Here is a 15,662-nt window from a genome sequence, read left to right as displayed (position 1 = left end):
ATCTTAATATCAAATTAATAAAACACCAATTTCATCAATATAAATCAATTTAATATTTAAATTATAATTTAAATATTAAATGGTTTTCTAATTTCATTTAATTTCAATTAAATTAAACGTTTTTAATTGTATTATATACAATCAATTGAAAAACCCTAAAATTGAATTTGAACATTTCAAATTCATAACCCTAATTTCATACATCAATACTCAATTTGGTATTCCAATTCAAGAGCTAGTAGAGGGACCTAATGGATCTACAGATCATGAGCTCCGATGATTTGTAATTAATTCGTTAAACTCTTTAATCGAATTAATTATTATTCATTAACTATCAATGCACATCACTATAGCTCGATAGTTGCATTCTCCTCACTATAGATATATTTTTGTCCATGTAAACCATAATCAATAAGTCGATTCTTCACAGGTCGTTCGTAATTACAGTTGGGTCAAAATTACCATTTTACTCCTGTAAAAACATCTTGTTCCTTAAGTTCCCATTGACCCTCTAATGACAATTGATTCATAATACTACTTATGGATCATGTCCTTCTCTATTATGAGAAGACGGGGTCCCGATTGTTCAAGACCTGGAATCAGCATTTAAGAGAACAACCTATCTGCTAACCTTAAAACGGGTAGGAGTGAATTCCATCTTGCAGGGCTATGTCCCCAGCTATCTATCTGGTCTTATCCCTAAAATGGAAGGCTTATTGAGCAGTGCTGTTGGACTACTCTCATCCATGCAGATTAAAGGATAATCCCGAATAAATAGGAGTTCATAGCTAGCTCAGGATTAAGATCGAGTTATCTTAGGTTATTTTAGTATGAAATAGTCAGTTTTAACAGTAAACGGTCGTTATAAAGAAAAATAATTATTTTATGGTCTAGTCTTTATGCAAACTCATTGCATAAGATGCCCCCACTCACATGTTTCTACATGAATGGTTTGTGGATCACATCATTTGTATTACCTATACAAAATGGGCCACATTCAATAGTGTTACCAAGATGAGATACCTAATTTCATCCATATACTTATAGACTATTTAGGCTATATACTATTAACTTGATCCTGTTTATGTCACCACATAAAATTAAAGTATTCATATTGATGAAAAAGACAGAGTAGAGATAGAAAATAGAACACACAAAGTTTACGTGGAAAACATTAATCAGGGAGAAAAAACTACGGGATAAAGAATTCTTATTAGAAGACTGATACAAAGAATACACAGTGACTACTTGCTTAAATAGAAAAAAAAGGGAAATCCTAGGGTACAAGTAAAAAGACAGAAATGCGCCTAGAGTAAAAACCTTAATTTCAACACTCCCCTTCAAGTTGGGGCATATATGTCAATAAGACCTAATTTGCTCACACAAGAGTCAAACAACTGTCTGGGTAGTCCCTTTGTTAGGACATGCAATCTATTGGCTGGAGGACACATAAGGGACACAATGTTGCCAGTGTCAAGTCTTTCCTTGATGAAATGCCGATCAATCTCCACATGCTTTGTTCTGTCATGCTGAAATGGGTTATTTGCTATGCTTATTGCGGCTTTGTTATCACAATAAAGTTTCATTGGATTAGTGTGACCTTGGTCAAGGTCTCTTAGAACTTTTTCAAGTTAAATTTCTTCACAGATCCCCAGACTCATGGCTCTGTACTCAGCTTCGGCACTATTTCTGGCAACAACCCCTTGTTTTTACTCCTCCATGTGACAAAGTTACCCCACACGAGTACAATATCCTGATTTCGACTTTCTATCTACCACAAAACCTGTCCAATCTGCATCTGTGTATACCTCGATGCATCGTCTGTCAGTTTTTTTTGAACATCAAGCCTCTCCTTGGAGAAGTTTAGATACCTCAGGATGCGCTCCACTGCCCTCATATGTTCTTCGTTCGAAACTCATAAACTGACTCACCATACTCACTGCATATGAAATCTAGTCTAGTGTGAGAGAGGTATATTAACTTTCCAACAAGCCGCTGATATCTCTCTTTATTAACTGGAACACCTTCACTCAGATTACTTAATTTCGCATTCACTTCTATAGAGGTATCAGCTGGTTTGCAGCCTGCCATGCCTGTCTCCTTAAGCAAGTCCAAAGTATATTTCTGTTGGGAAACTGAAATTCCTTCTCTTGATCGAGCTACCTCCATTCCAAGGAAGTACCTTAGTTTCCAAGGTCCTTGATTTCAAATTCCTCAGCCATTTTCGTCTTTAATTGGTCAATCTCTGAAGCATCATCACCCTGAAATGACAATATCATCAACATATACAATCAAAACTGCAATCTTCCCGGATACTGACCTCTTATGAAGAGAGTGTGATCTGAATGTCCCTGACTATACCCTTGTGACTTTACAAAAGTAGTGAATCTGCCAAACCAAGACTCTCGGAGACTGTTTTAACCCATACAAGGACTTCTTTAGTTGCATACTCAGTGGTTAAACTGTTTCTTGAATCCTGGGGGGGATTCATGTAGACTTCTTCCTCCAACAATCCATTGAGAAAGACATCTTCACATCAAACTGGTGAAGAGGCTAGTCTTTGTTAACTGCAACTGAAAGCAGAACCGCGTACTGTATTCAGCTTTGCTATTGGTGAAAAAGTCTCGGAATAATCAATCCTGAAGTTTTGAGTAAAACCTCTGGCAACCATTCTGGCCTTGTATCTATCAACTGTTCCATCGGGCCTATACTTTACTGTGAACACCCATTTACATCCGACTCTGCCGTGTGTATTTTGTACATGATCTGGTACCTTTTCTGCGGGCAATCAGAAGGTCAAGAGATGCATCTCGGTCTTTATTCTCTTCGGACTTTATACTGCACTCAACCTCCTGCTCATACGTCTCATGCTCTGTCATTTCTTTTCCACTCTCAACGACGTTTTCAGCTGGAATAGGTGACATTTCTTTTCCAGGTTCAACAATATTCTCTGCTGGAACAAGTGTCTCATAATCATCATTTCCTGCCTCGGTCACATTGTTTCTGGTGCAATCATACTTGCTGTCATTGTCTTCCCTATCTTTACTCTCATCATTTTCAACACAAGCATCGGTTTTATCACATTTATTACCATCATCAGGGATAGGAGTATTAATACTTGGAACCGATCCCCGTTCTGACTCATGGATTGAAACCGGAGAAGTAACAGGCGTTGCCATTTCCTTTATGAGATTCCTCCTATAGTATGTGATCCATGGGACTTGTTTGGTAGGTAGAATGGATTCATTGGTACTTATGTCAAGGATGGGTTCGGGCAAGACGGATAGACTCGGACTCCAATTGGTTTCTTCACTAGTATTCTCCTCTTGAAGAGAACCATTGGGAAAGAATGGATGATCTCCAAAGAATGTCACATCCATTGAGACAGTATTTTCTGGAAGAGGGATGATAACACTTGTACCCATGTTGATGAAGTGGATACCCCACAAAAACACATTTTTGAGCTCGAGGAGTAAACTTGGTTCGGTTAGGACCATGAGTATGGACAAACACAACACATCCAAATACTTGGAGGGGCACATCAGAAATAAATCGGTTATTAGGATAGGACTCTTTGAAGTAATCTAAGGGGGTTTGGAATTTTAGAGCCCAGGACGACATTCGATTTATTAGATGGGCTGCTGTCAGAATAGCATCCCCCCACAAATAGGAAGGAAGGGAAGTTGATAACATAAGAGACCGAGCAACTTCGATTAGGTGACGGTTTTTCCGTTCGGCCACTCCATTTTGTTGAGGAGTGTACGCACAGGAACTTTGATGGACTATTCCTTTTGAGATTAAGAACTCCCTAAAGGAATTATTAAAGTATTGTCGACCATTATCATTACGGAGAATAGCGATTTTGGCATTGAACTGGGTTTTTATAGAATAGTAGAATTGTTGAAAGACTGATGTAACTTCGGATTTGTCTATCAGAAGGAAAACCCAGGTTAGCCTAGTATAGTCGTCAATGAAGGTTACAAACCATCGCTTTCCAGTGATGGTAGTAACAGGTGACGGACCCCAAACATCGTTATGGAAGAGGGTGAATGGTTTAGAAGACTTATAAGGTTGAGATTTAAAAGATACATGGGGCTGTTTGGCTTGGACACACACATCGCAATTTAACTTAGAGATATTAACATTATGAAAAAGATGAAGAAACAAATAATTCATATCATGGAAATTAGGGTGCCCAAGGCGATAGTCAGTTTCAGAAACAAAAAATTGAGATGAAAGCAAACTAGTCCTATCATATATCCTAGATGAGGCTTCTTTAGTGAGAAAATAGAGCCCCCGTCATGTCGGGCAGTGCCAATCGTCATCCCTGAGTTCAGATCTTGAAAAACAACGACATTAGATGAGAAGATAACACGACATTTCAAATCCCTTGTAATTTTACTAACAGATAAAAGGTTATAAGAGACTTTTGGCACATGCAACACATCTTGGAGAACTAAGCACTTAAAGGGCGACAACCGTTCTTTTCTAGCAACCGAGGCAAAAGACCCATCAGCAATCCTAATCCTCTCATTCCCAACACTTGGTTGATAAGAAAGAAACTGGTCGGAGGAACCAGTCAAGTGGTATGTTACCTCTGAATCTAAAATCCATGGTTTACTACCAATTATATTAACAAAGCCAAAGGAGTGAAAAGTACCTGATTGGGCGATTGCACTTACTCCTACTGTACCAGAAGTGCTCTGACTGTTTTCCTAATTCTGAGACTGTGTCTCCAGTTACTGATTCACCTACCAGTGCCCAGCTTGAATGTGGTTTTTTACCATTCGGCAGACGGCCATGCAACTTTCAGCACTGATCTTTCATGTGCCAGGGTTTCTTGCAATGTTCACACACTGGAGGTGGCTTACTGTTCTGTTTATCATGGGCAGGGTCTGAAGTTTTGAAAGCAGCGGAATCTGTCGGAGTCACAAGTGTATTATNCACACTGGAGGTGGCTTACTGTTCTGTTTATCATGGGCAGGGTCTGAAGTTTTGAAAGCAGCGGAATCTGTCGGAGTCACAAGTGTATTATTCATTGTCCTAGACCTGTCTTCCTCAAGGCATACTTTAGAACAGACTTCCATTAAGGATGGTATTGGACGGGTTTTCAATATACGACTTCATATTGCATCAAACTTAGAATTTAGTCCGGCAAGAAAGTCATACACACAGTCGGTTTCCTCAGACTAATAATGCAAAACTCCTCTACACAAACAGTTCCAAATCATCTCACGACACAAATCCATCTCTTGCCAAAGGAGTGACAGTTTATTGAAGTATGTTGTAACATCCGTTGCCCCTTGCTTACACTCATGAACTTGCTTACGTAAGGTATATAACCGAGAAGTGTTCTGTCTTTTGGAGTAAAGTTTTTAGACTGCCTCCCAAATAGCTCGAGTCGTGGCGCATATAATAAGGGCTTTCCAACCCGAGGTTCCATACTTCTACCAGAATAGATCTCAGCAAAGAGTCTTCCCCCTTCCAAATTCGTTCTTGGGGGTCGCTTGGCCTTGGTTTTGGTATTTCACCCATCAGATACCCAAATTTGTGACGACCCTCAAGGGCCATTTTAATGGATTGGGACCAAGAGAAATAATTATCACCATTCAATTTTTCTCCTACAATAAAGCTAGAAGAGTTGCCTATAGCTCCAGAGAATAAATTTGAAGAGTATGTGGGGAAAGAAGTTATCGAATTTCCAGGGTAAATCGGTTGATTCTGGTTTAGATCTGGTTGGACATTGGATATCGATCCCAGGGCTTCCTCGATGGCAGCTGTTTGCTGTTGGAACATCTCATTCTACTCCTTAATCTGTAGTTGCAGCTGAGTAAACTGATCTTGGATTATACTCCCTTGGTCCCGACGATGGGACGATGATTCTCCCCCTCTAAACCCACCAATGATCGGTGATGACTGTCCCAAACTATTACTCGCATTCGGCTGGAACATAGGATCCCGATTGGTGAAGTGACAGCCACTGATTTGATCCATTCCCGGCTGATTCGGCTGATGAAACACACTGCGGCTCGGACCAGCTCCAGCGGCGTCGATCATGGCACCCTTGTTCGACAGCGGCTGAGAAGACCCAGACGGGTTCGCGCCGACTTGTGGGCTCGACTGGGAAGAAAAGTCGGGTTGATCCGCACGGGAGGAAGAAAAGTTGGGCTGACCAGCGGCTGAGGAGGAACTGCACCGATCGGAAGCTGCGACTTGATCGTCTGCGGCGCAACTTGGAAATTTTCGAACGGAGGTTGCGAACCCTGGAAAATATCGACCGCAGCTGTTGACTTCAACATCTGCGGCTGGACCTGATTGTCGATCATTTGGGGAGATTTAGAAGAGATTTGTTGCAAATTTACCGCTGGTCGGGTCTGATCGGCTGGTTGGATCTGGTCAGCTGGTCATCACGCTGAAGATGGGAAAGAACAGATTGGAAATATCTGTCAATAGCGTTTTAGATAACAATGGTTATATCTGTACTATTGGTTTGGGATTCTCCTATTGGGTTTTCCTCAATGTGGCCAGGGTTTCGTCTCCATGCTCTGATACCATGATGAAAAAGACAGAGTAGAGATAGAAAATAGCACACAAAGTTTATGTGGAAAACTCTAATCGGGGAGAAAAAACCATAGGATAAAGAATTCTTATTAGAAGACTGATACAAAGAATACACAGTGATCACTTGCTTAAATAGAAAAAAAAAGGAAACCTTAGGGTACAAGTAAAAAGATAGAAATGCTCCTAGAGTAAAAACCCTAATTTCAGCACATACTATAGCCATGGATATGTTTATTGGATTTTTATAATTGAATGCAATATCAACAACTTTATTGAATAAAATACTCAATAATATTTTATTGACAAATAGAATGTTTAACACGAAAATTACGAATTGCGAGTTCTAGGACATTCCCAACATGCATCCCTTCGCAAATGAACTACCATTTACCATTATAAATAATAAAGGGCTTAGTTTCAAACCATTGTGGACATCTACTAAGGATTTAAAATCCTACAAATTTTCTCAATAACCAAATATGGTAGAGTCAGTTGTTTTATGAAATTAGTCGAAGACTCGAAGTGCGCACAAGCTGGCTTAGCCACTCTGTGATATTAAAAAAAAAAAAAAAAATAGAAGTCCCCAAAGTAAGTGTTTGATATTCAACTTCTGCATTGATCCCTGCTTGCCTTTTGTTTCTCCAAGTAAGCAAGTTATCTTAAATATTGGAGCAATAGCCAATTGTAGATCTCTGACCTCCATCCCAACAAGCATCAAAATAGAGCTCTATCAGTTTTTTTTAATGATTTTTTGTACAACAATCCAATGAGTGTGGTTAAGTATTTCAAATTTTGTTCACATCCCCAAGATTCTACTCATTTGGACTAGTTATAAACGGGCTAACAATGTGAACAAAATATGCAATGTTTGGTCTAGTCTGTAAGATATAAATTGTCATTCTTACAAGTCTTTGATTCATGCCCTAATTAACTGGACTAACTTATTCACTTCGGTGTTGTACTGGATTCGGATCCTCAAGTGTTTCAGTAGGCCTAGACCAAGATTTCTTGTCTCTGGGATGTACTTCCCCTAAAAAAAAAATTAAAATACTGTCCTTGAGTCTTCCCACTTCCATTCCAAAAAGTATTCTTTTTACATTGAGTATCTCTCTTAAATCATCCTCTGTTATGATGATCATCTGCCTATACCGTGAAGATCGGACGGTTTTTTTTTTAATAAATTGAAATTATTTTTTTATTTTAATAACTTTAGTTGATCCTTTGGTAAACCTGTCAAACTAGACATGAGGAGATTATTTTAATATACAAAGACTTTCTCAACTTGCATAGTCTTAATAAAAGAAAATTTTCAATATTGAGGAAAATTTTGGTTTTGAACTTGATCTTGCAACATTTTGCATGTCCATATAACCAAATTTCCACCTAGGAAAGTACAATAGCTCGAAGTTGATTTTCTATCATCTATTAAACCTGCATAATCCACACATGTCTAAACTTCTAAATTGAGGTTCTTGCCTTTCTTAAATGACAATTCTCTGCCAATGGAGTTCTTTAAATCATGAGGTATCTGGTCCACTGCTTTAAGATGAACTTCCTTTCGGTTATGCATAGATTGACTTACCGCTCCCACAACATAAGCAATATTTGGTCTTGTATATGTGAGGTACATCTGATTGCTAACTAACCTTTCATAAGTTTCCTTATTTACTAGAGGACTCTCTTCGACAACACATAATCTATGATTTTGAACGATTGATATTCCCATTGGTTTGCTACCGAGCTTTCCTGTTTTAGAAAGTAAGTCAATTACGTATTTATGTTGTGATGAGAATATGCCTTGTTTAGAATAGGCTAATTTGATTCCAAGGAAATATTTCAATTTTCCAAGTTCTTTCACTTCACATTCGTTAAGCAAACATTGTCTTAGCTGAGCTCTTTCATTGTTATTGTTTCTTATGACAATAATATCATCATATCTTTATAAGAGGTTGCTTTTGGTAGTGTTGGAGTTGCCCTCTTTTGATTACTTCTCCTTGCGTTCCCTGTCAACCCTTTACTGCCGATAGGCGGTTGAGGTTGTGAGTCTCCTTTACATTATTTCTTAGCAGACGGCTTGTCACGGGAGTAAGGATCCTAGGCTTTTGGTTTCAAAACCTTATGAGGGCTTTTCCTGCTTCTCTTTCTTCGACATCCTTTCTACCGCTTTGCCCTCCAAGGTGCCTCTCTTTGGAAGGTTCAAATTTTGAAGGTGAAATCCTTTATCGGGCAAGTTTTGCATTGGAGCATAAACACGATGGACCGTCCAAAGGCTTCTTCTATTTTGCTGAGGCCGCTTCTTTTTATATATGTATATGTATATATACCATAAACAACTTTCATGGTTATAATCTATGAAGCACAGACACAGATACGGCTATACGATACGGATACGATCGAATACGACGATTCGCCAATTTCTAAAAAACTAAGATACGGATACGTCTAAGGATGCATCATTTTTTTATATATATTTTTAATATATATATTTCTAAAAAACGAGGATACTGATACGTTGAAAATACATTTTTTCTTTAAAAAATACCTAGGATATAGATAAATTTAGCATACAAGTTAATAACAATAGCACAAAATAGAATACAAACACTGAAATACAGTACAAAAAAAGCAACATCTAAGATGTTGAAGTACAATAGTTAATAAAATGCAACAGAAAAGTGACTCATATTGCAAAAAAAAGAAAGAAGAAGAATATTAGAGAGAGAAGTATGAAGATAAACAAAGAACTTATTGTTGAAGATATTCAAATGCTTTCTATTTTGGTGGACTTTGTGGGGACTCAAATGTGAAGATGGAGATTAGATGATTCTAGTCTAGGGTTTGGTCCGTTATTTATTTATTTTTTCTTTTAGTTTCGGACTCGAGTAGTGAGCTTTTTAAATAAGTTGCCTAATTTTAGATTGGGAAAGATTAGATGAGTTACTTGTCTTTTTTCTAAAAAAAAAAAGTACGCATAGAAATAGATACGTCAAATCGCGTGTCAGATACGTATCTTGGAAGTATTTGGAAGTATCGGTATCCGATACGTGTCTGATACTGATTCTTTGCCTCATATGAAGTATCTGTGCTTTATAGGTTATAATGAAAACAAATGAGTTCCCGAGAAAAACTCCCAAAAGGAGCCAAAAAGGGGAAAAAAAAAATACAAAACCACTTGCATGCCAAAAGAGCTTCATTACGTAACCTCAACTTCCCAATGCCTAAACCCCCAAATTCCACAAGCTTTCCTCCCATTTGAATGTCAAGAGGTTGAATATTGTGTCCTTTTATTTTTAGCTTATAAATCAGGATCGATTTCTTTATCAACTTCGGGTGTCCAAGAATGCATTCTTCCTTGGTGTTCTCAAAGAAGGTTATATGCAGGTTCTCGAGATTCTGTTGGCTAGGGTTTCAAAGATCTTGTTGATGTAGTCGAAAACATGACTGTGTGCCTGGACTAGGATTTTAGTATTATTTTCGCAAGTGAAGAATGGTGGCTAGGGTTTCTGATGACAAGGGTCTTGGCTTTGGTACCATGTAGGGAGGAATAATTCTCTTATTCAACAAAGGACCAAATTACACGCAAATGTAATGCAAGAAAATTTGCTAAGTAGGAATTTAACTATATTTAGGAAATGATATTGACTAATAACTAAAAGATAATTCTTAGTCTAAATGAAGCCAATATTCTTTTTAATAATACAAATTTACAAGAGCCACTGACGATTGAATGTCATGGTGACATTTTAGTCCATGGACTAGTCAACTTTTAGTAAACGATGGAAAGAAAAAGAAAATTGAGCCAAGTAGGATATTCCATCCTTGTGCGGTCTCTAAATTTAGCTTGCTTGTCAATTTTTACAGTTGTGCTATTGATGATGTGTAATTTAATTTGTACCTAAGCACACTATGGTTTGTTGTGTTGCTTACGTGTTCTCTAATACATTATTAATGAAATGGAATCTTCCCATCGTTCACCTTGCTTTACAAATTGTTCATTAAATGTTACCTAGTGTATTGTTGATGGAACTTTAATGTCTAATACTGAATGCTCCTCCAATATCAGTGCTTCTTTATCATCCATAAGTCTGCTTCTCCATTCCTTTGAACATGGGTACTATTTCTTCTTTCACAGCATGTTGCGTCAATGACTTACCGGTTGAACTCGATAGCACAGCAGTGGCTCAATGATGAACTCGAGAGAAGAAATGGACTGGATCTAATACACGTACAAAAGAAGAAAAATACAGTACTTTTCAGAAACTTCCTTTTTTTTAAAAAAAAAAATAGAAATGTAAAATGAAATATATCTATCATGCCTGGAAGTGTGGGGGGGGGGGTTGTGGTGGGGGGAGGAATGAAGTCATGTTCTTTTTAAAAGCTTTAGATCATGATGAAATGACGTGCGTTGAAAACTTGAAATTCATCTAGAAACAACTTTCCATGGCAGGAAAATTATTGATGATGGTTAGTTCCCACTTCCCAGCTATTGCTGTATGGCTTCAAAAACAGAGATAAGAAAAAGGAAAACTGTGGATTATTTTAGCAGTGTCTTAGGTCACCTATTCTATTCCTTTGGCTCTCAAAACCGTCGGCAGTAGTTGAGAATATATTAAAAGAGGAATGGGAAGAGAGATGAGACTTTCACCTACCTTTTCAAGGAAGTAGATATGTACTTTAATTATCAGCTGTTAAAAAATGCTGCCCCCTTTTTGGCTCCATCTTCCAAAAATTAGAAGCTACTTTCCCTGAAAATCTATTGTTAACTTTTTTTTTTCTTCCTCTCTTTTCTTTTTGACAAAATATAGTGTTTCATTTAATGCATTGCTTTCTTTACCCATCTTGCATTGAAATATTTTTGTGAACTGCTTTGTTTTGTTGCTACTGAGCTATATGAAATGCTATTAATGACATTGATGTTGATACCCAAGTTATTTCTTCTCTGATTAGTAGGGGAAAAAAATGAGGTTCCATCAAGGGAGAGCCCTACTTATATTGTGTATGGGAAGAAATAATGGTTTTAATTATTTTGTTCATAATTTTAAAGTGTATTTAATATTGTATTGTGGGTAGTAAAATATCAAATTTGTTTTACTGATGTGTGTAGGTATTTTCAGTTCTGTCAAACTCTTGCTAGCTTGTTTGCTTTTAAGGTCTTTCACATTTAAAAAGGATTATTTGGAAAATATTTGTATATCCCTTTCAAAGTTAAAAGATTTGAATTGCTACACCACTTTTGTTTATGAGATAAAAAAAAAAAAAAAAAAAAAGAAAATGAAGATTGCTAGATTTTATTATTTTTATTAAAAGAAACACATAGCTTTAGTTGACCATTGATGATAACATTTTATTTACTTTGGTATTCAATGTCTAGTATAATATTATTTTCTTGGGTAGTTGTAACTAGTAGAATATTGTTAGTATTGGGTTAATAGCCAGCATAATTTTATCTCAATAATTTGCTTTCTATTAAGAAACAAGTGTTTGGATCAAATAAAGATAGATATAACTAACCACAAAAGTTTATCATGACTCATTCACTTATGTGTATCGTTCAATTCTCGAATATGAGTCTTTTTTTAACTCAAAATTTTCATATAAAAATCGACTTTTAGTTCTTTGTTTCCTTATATGAGATATCAAATTGATGAAATAACATATAAATTAATTGTAAGAATTAAATTCTCAACTAAAGCTCTACAAAATGTAGAAACTATTTTAAATTATAAGTTTTTTAACTCAATTGAAAATGTAACAAATATAGACTAAAGAAGCGACACAATAAACAATAATCCATGTTGGTTGAGATTTTGATTTTGGTTGCATCTCTTCAACAGATGTGCTTGATATGGCTTTTGTCGTTTAGTGTGTTGTTGTTCGAGAGATGCAACTCAATATTTGTAGTATTTTTTTTAAGAAGTAACTTGATAAGACGAAAAATGACATTTTTGTACCTATTTTTTTTTAATGTCTTTAATTTTGAGCATTTAATCTGTAATTTTAGTGACTTATTAGAGATGCCAAAATTGTATAATGAATCTTGTTATTTGGTTTAATAGTAACCATTGCATTATCACACGTGTATCATGTGACTTTTTTCTTGTAACATCACTTGTATGAACAAATTATTGAAAAGTATATCTAGTGCTTCGACAAGCCTAGCTTAGGATACCCCTAGCTTGAACATTAGTGTGGCACATTCATAATCCAACCTATGGATAATATGGTAGCTATTTATTTATCATAGACAGCCTTCTAGTTTTAACCTTTACTTGGCTTTGACCTTAAAGTTGTGAAATGGAAATTTATCCAACACACCTTTAAGTCATCTCATCTTAGCTAGTGAACTCTCATAAAAATTTAATATTCTTTATCTTGATTCTTCTATTTCAAAAGTCAAACTCTTTCCTACTATCTTTATTCTTGTTCTTTTTTATATACTGATTTCAACCATCTAATTTCATGTTGAAAGTTCTATATATAGATCTCACTTATCTATTGAGCATAAAAACTCTTAATCAAACAAACTCATCAAATAAAATGCCATGTTATGTAGTTAGACATGATTCAAATTAACCACTATGCATAAGCCAAAGCATGTTTAGCTTGAAAAAAACCCTCAATTTGGCGTAATAATGTCATACCATTGCCTTTAACCTACTGTTAGCTTAGGCTAGCACAATAATGTTTGTCTATAAGAGGCACTTTAAGCTAAATGATTTATTTGGCCTTTGTGGCTACCCAAGACCATTCCTAAAGAGTTCCTTCTTCAACAAGAAGAGTTTCTTCTGTATCCCAATCCTTTTATTAGATCTCCTAATTTGATTTTAAAAAACCCTACTCTAGTAGAGATTTAATAGGATTTAAACATTTATTCTTCCACAACCTAAATAGATAGTTTTGATGTTATGAATTTGAATCTTGCTATAATGTTCTAAACTTTTTCACTTTTGAGTAAGATGATGATATTGATTTGATTTAGGTGTGTTCAAATGACCCGATAACCCGATATCCCAATATCCCAGACTACTTAACCCAAACTGTAAAGGTTATTGTGTTGGGTTAGTTTTGTTATTGGGTTGGATTGTGTTGAAATTTTTTATTTTAGTTGGGTTGGGTTAGGTTGGGTATCGGGCTGAATAAATTTATCTCCAAGTTGACCTAACCCGACCCGGATTATATATATATATATATATATATATATGTATGTATGTATGTATATATTTGTTTTTATTTAATATTATTCTTTTAGGATTGTTATGATGTTTATCTTTATTTTAAAGGTAATAAATATCATGGATATTTGATATTTAATATTTGAATTTTATGAGATTTTAGTTATTAGTCACGTATTATAGATAAATTTAAGTATTTTAAATTAATAAAAAAATAATAACCCAACAACCCTATCCAACCCAACCCAACTCGAATTTTAAAGGATGGGTGGATCATGTTCAGGCTTTCGAGTAGTCAACCTAACCAACCCGAATTTTCAAGTTGATCCAAAAAATCTCTTCAACTCAACCTATGTACGCCCCTAATTTGATTATATAATGAAAAAAATACATAAATTAAATGTGTTAGATTATTTTAGCTCTACTTCATGTATAAACACATTCAATGTTTGATAACTTCATATCATTACATCTTTTGTCAACATTGATGTGTGATCTAAGGCATTGAGCCCTAAATGTTCAACTTAAAAATTCTCATCTAGCAAACACATATCATAATTCATTAGAAATCTATCTAACCTTTTTCAAAGTAGGTTACCTTAAGAGTCAATGTCTATTCTTGATCACTAAAGCCATCTCCTTTATAACCAGAATCTAAACTTGAAAAACTCAATATTTATGCAATATTAGGATCTGTTTGGATTGACTTGAGAAAAAAATGTTTTTCAAAATCTCATTTTTATTTAAACATTTTTTTATAAAAAATGTTGAAAATACATTTTAAAAACTATTTTGAGTAGTTGTCAAACACTCTAGTTACTTCCAAAATGACTTCTTTTTTAAATTAAATACTTGAATATGCATTCCAAACGCACCCTAAATACTATTTTAGTTAAATTATACCCAATACTCTTGGCATCTAGGGTAAATTTTAATAATAACTTCAACTTCTCAAATGTTAAATTTTTACTTTTATACTGTAAATTTGTTTCATAATAATTACGTCAATGTTTAGATCTGTTACTACAAAGATTAAAAAAAAAATGATTCGACTTATGAAGCACAGATACTTCATGTGAGACAAATAATCAGTATTAGACACGTATCGGATACCGATACTTCCAGATACTTCTCAAATACGTATCTGACATGCGATTTGACGTATCTATACTTCCAGATATGTATCTGACAAGCAATTTGACGTATCTATTTCTATGCGTATTTTTTTAAGAAAAAAGACAAGTAACTCATCTAATCTTTCTCAATCTAAAATTAGACAACATATTTAAAAGACTCACTATTCGAGTCCAAAACTAAAAGAAAAAAATTAACGGACCAAACCCTAGACTAGAATCATTCATTCTTCATCTTCACATTTGAGTTCCCACAAAATCCATCAAAATATATACCATTTGGATATCTTCAACAATAAGTTCTTCGTTTATCTTCATACTTTTCTCTTTAATCTTCTTCTTTTTCTTTTTTGCAATATGAGTCATTTTCCTATTGCATTTTATTAACTATTGTACTTCAACATCTTAGATGTTGCTTTTTTTGTATTGTATTTCAGTGTTTGTTTTCTATTTTGTACTATTGTTATTAACTTGTATGCCAAATTTATCTATATCATAGATTTTTTTTTAAAGAAAAAAAATGTATCTTCAACGTATTAGTATCTTTTTTTTTAGAAATACATATATTAAAAAAATATATATATATAAATGACGCATCCTTAGACCTATCCGTTTCTTAATTTTTTAGAAATTGACGGATCGCCGTATCTGATCGTATCCATATCGTATAGCTGTCTGTATTTCATAGGATGCCACAAATGACTTGAAAATAGTAGTATACGTAACATAGATCCAAGTTTCAATAACGTCTCTGAATTTTATGATATGTTTCAATTATGTCACTGAACTTGGGGTA

At 35.2% G+C, this 15,662-nt stretch overlaps 1 protein-coding gene across 2 annotated transcripts in view; it reads left to right on the top strand.

The window, feature by feature from the left end:
- The window catches only part of LOC120092614 (origin of replication complex subunit 5), a 21,780-nt gene extending 10,440 nt beyond the window's left edge, over nucleotides 1–11,340 (top strand). Inside the window, exons 6-7 of one of the 2 annotated variants that reach the window (XM_039050757.1) lie at nucleotides 10,694–10,807; nucleotides 11,009–11,340. The gene's annotated coding sequence lies outside the window, so the exon portion shown is untranslated. Of the gene's footprint in view, nucleotides 1–10,693 lie in introns of both variants that reach the window. The other variant, XM_039050756.1, reaches the window with a different exon arrangement.
- Nucleotides 11,341–15,662: the final 4,322 nt, after the last annotated feature.

Source organism: Benincasa hispida, chromosome 12 (assembly GCF_009727055.1).
Source record: "Benincasa hispida cultivar B227 chromosome 12, ASM972705v1, whole genome shotgun sequence".
Classification (NCBI taxonomy): Eukaryota; Viridiplantae; Streptophyta; class Magnoliopsida; order Cucurbitales; family Cucurbitaceae; genus Benincasa; species Benincasa hispida.
The sequence above is the reverse complement of the archived record's forward strand: the minus strand, read 5'-3'. Positions and strand labels throughout refer to the sequence as shown.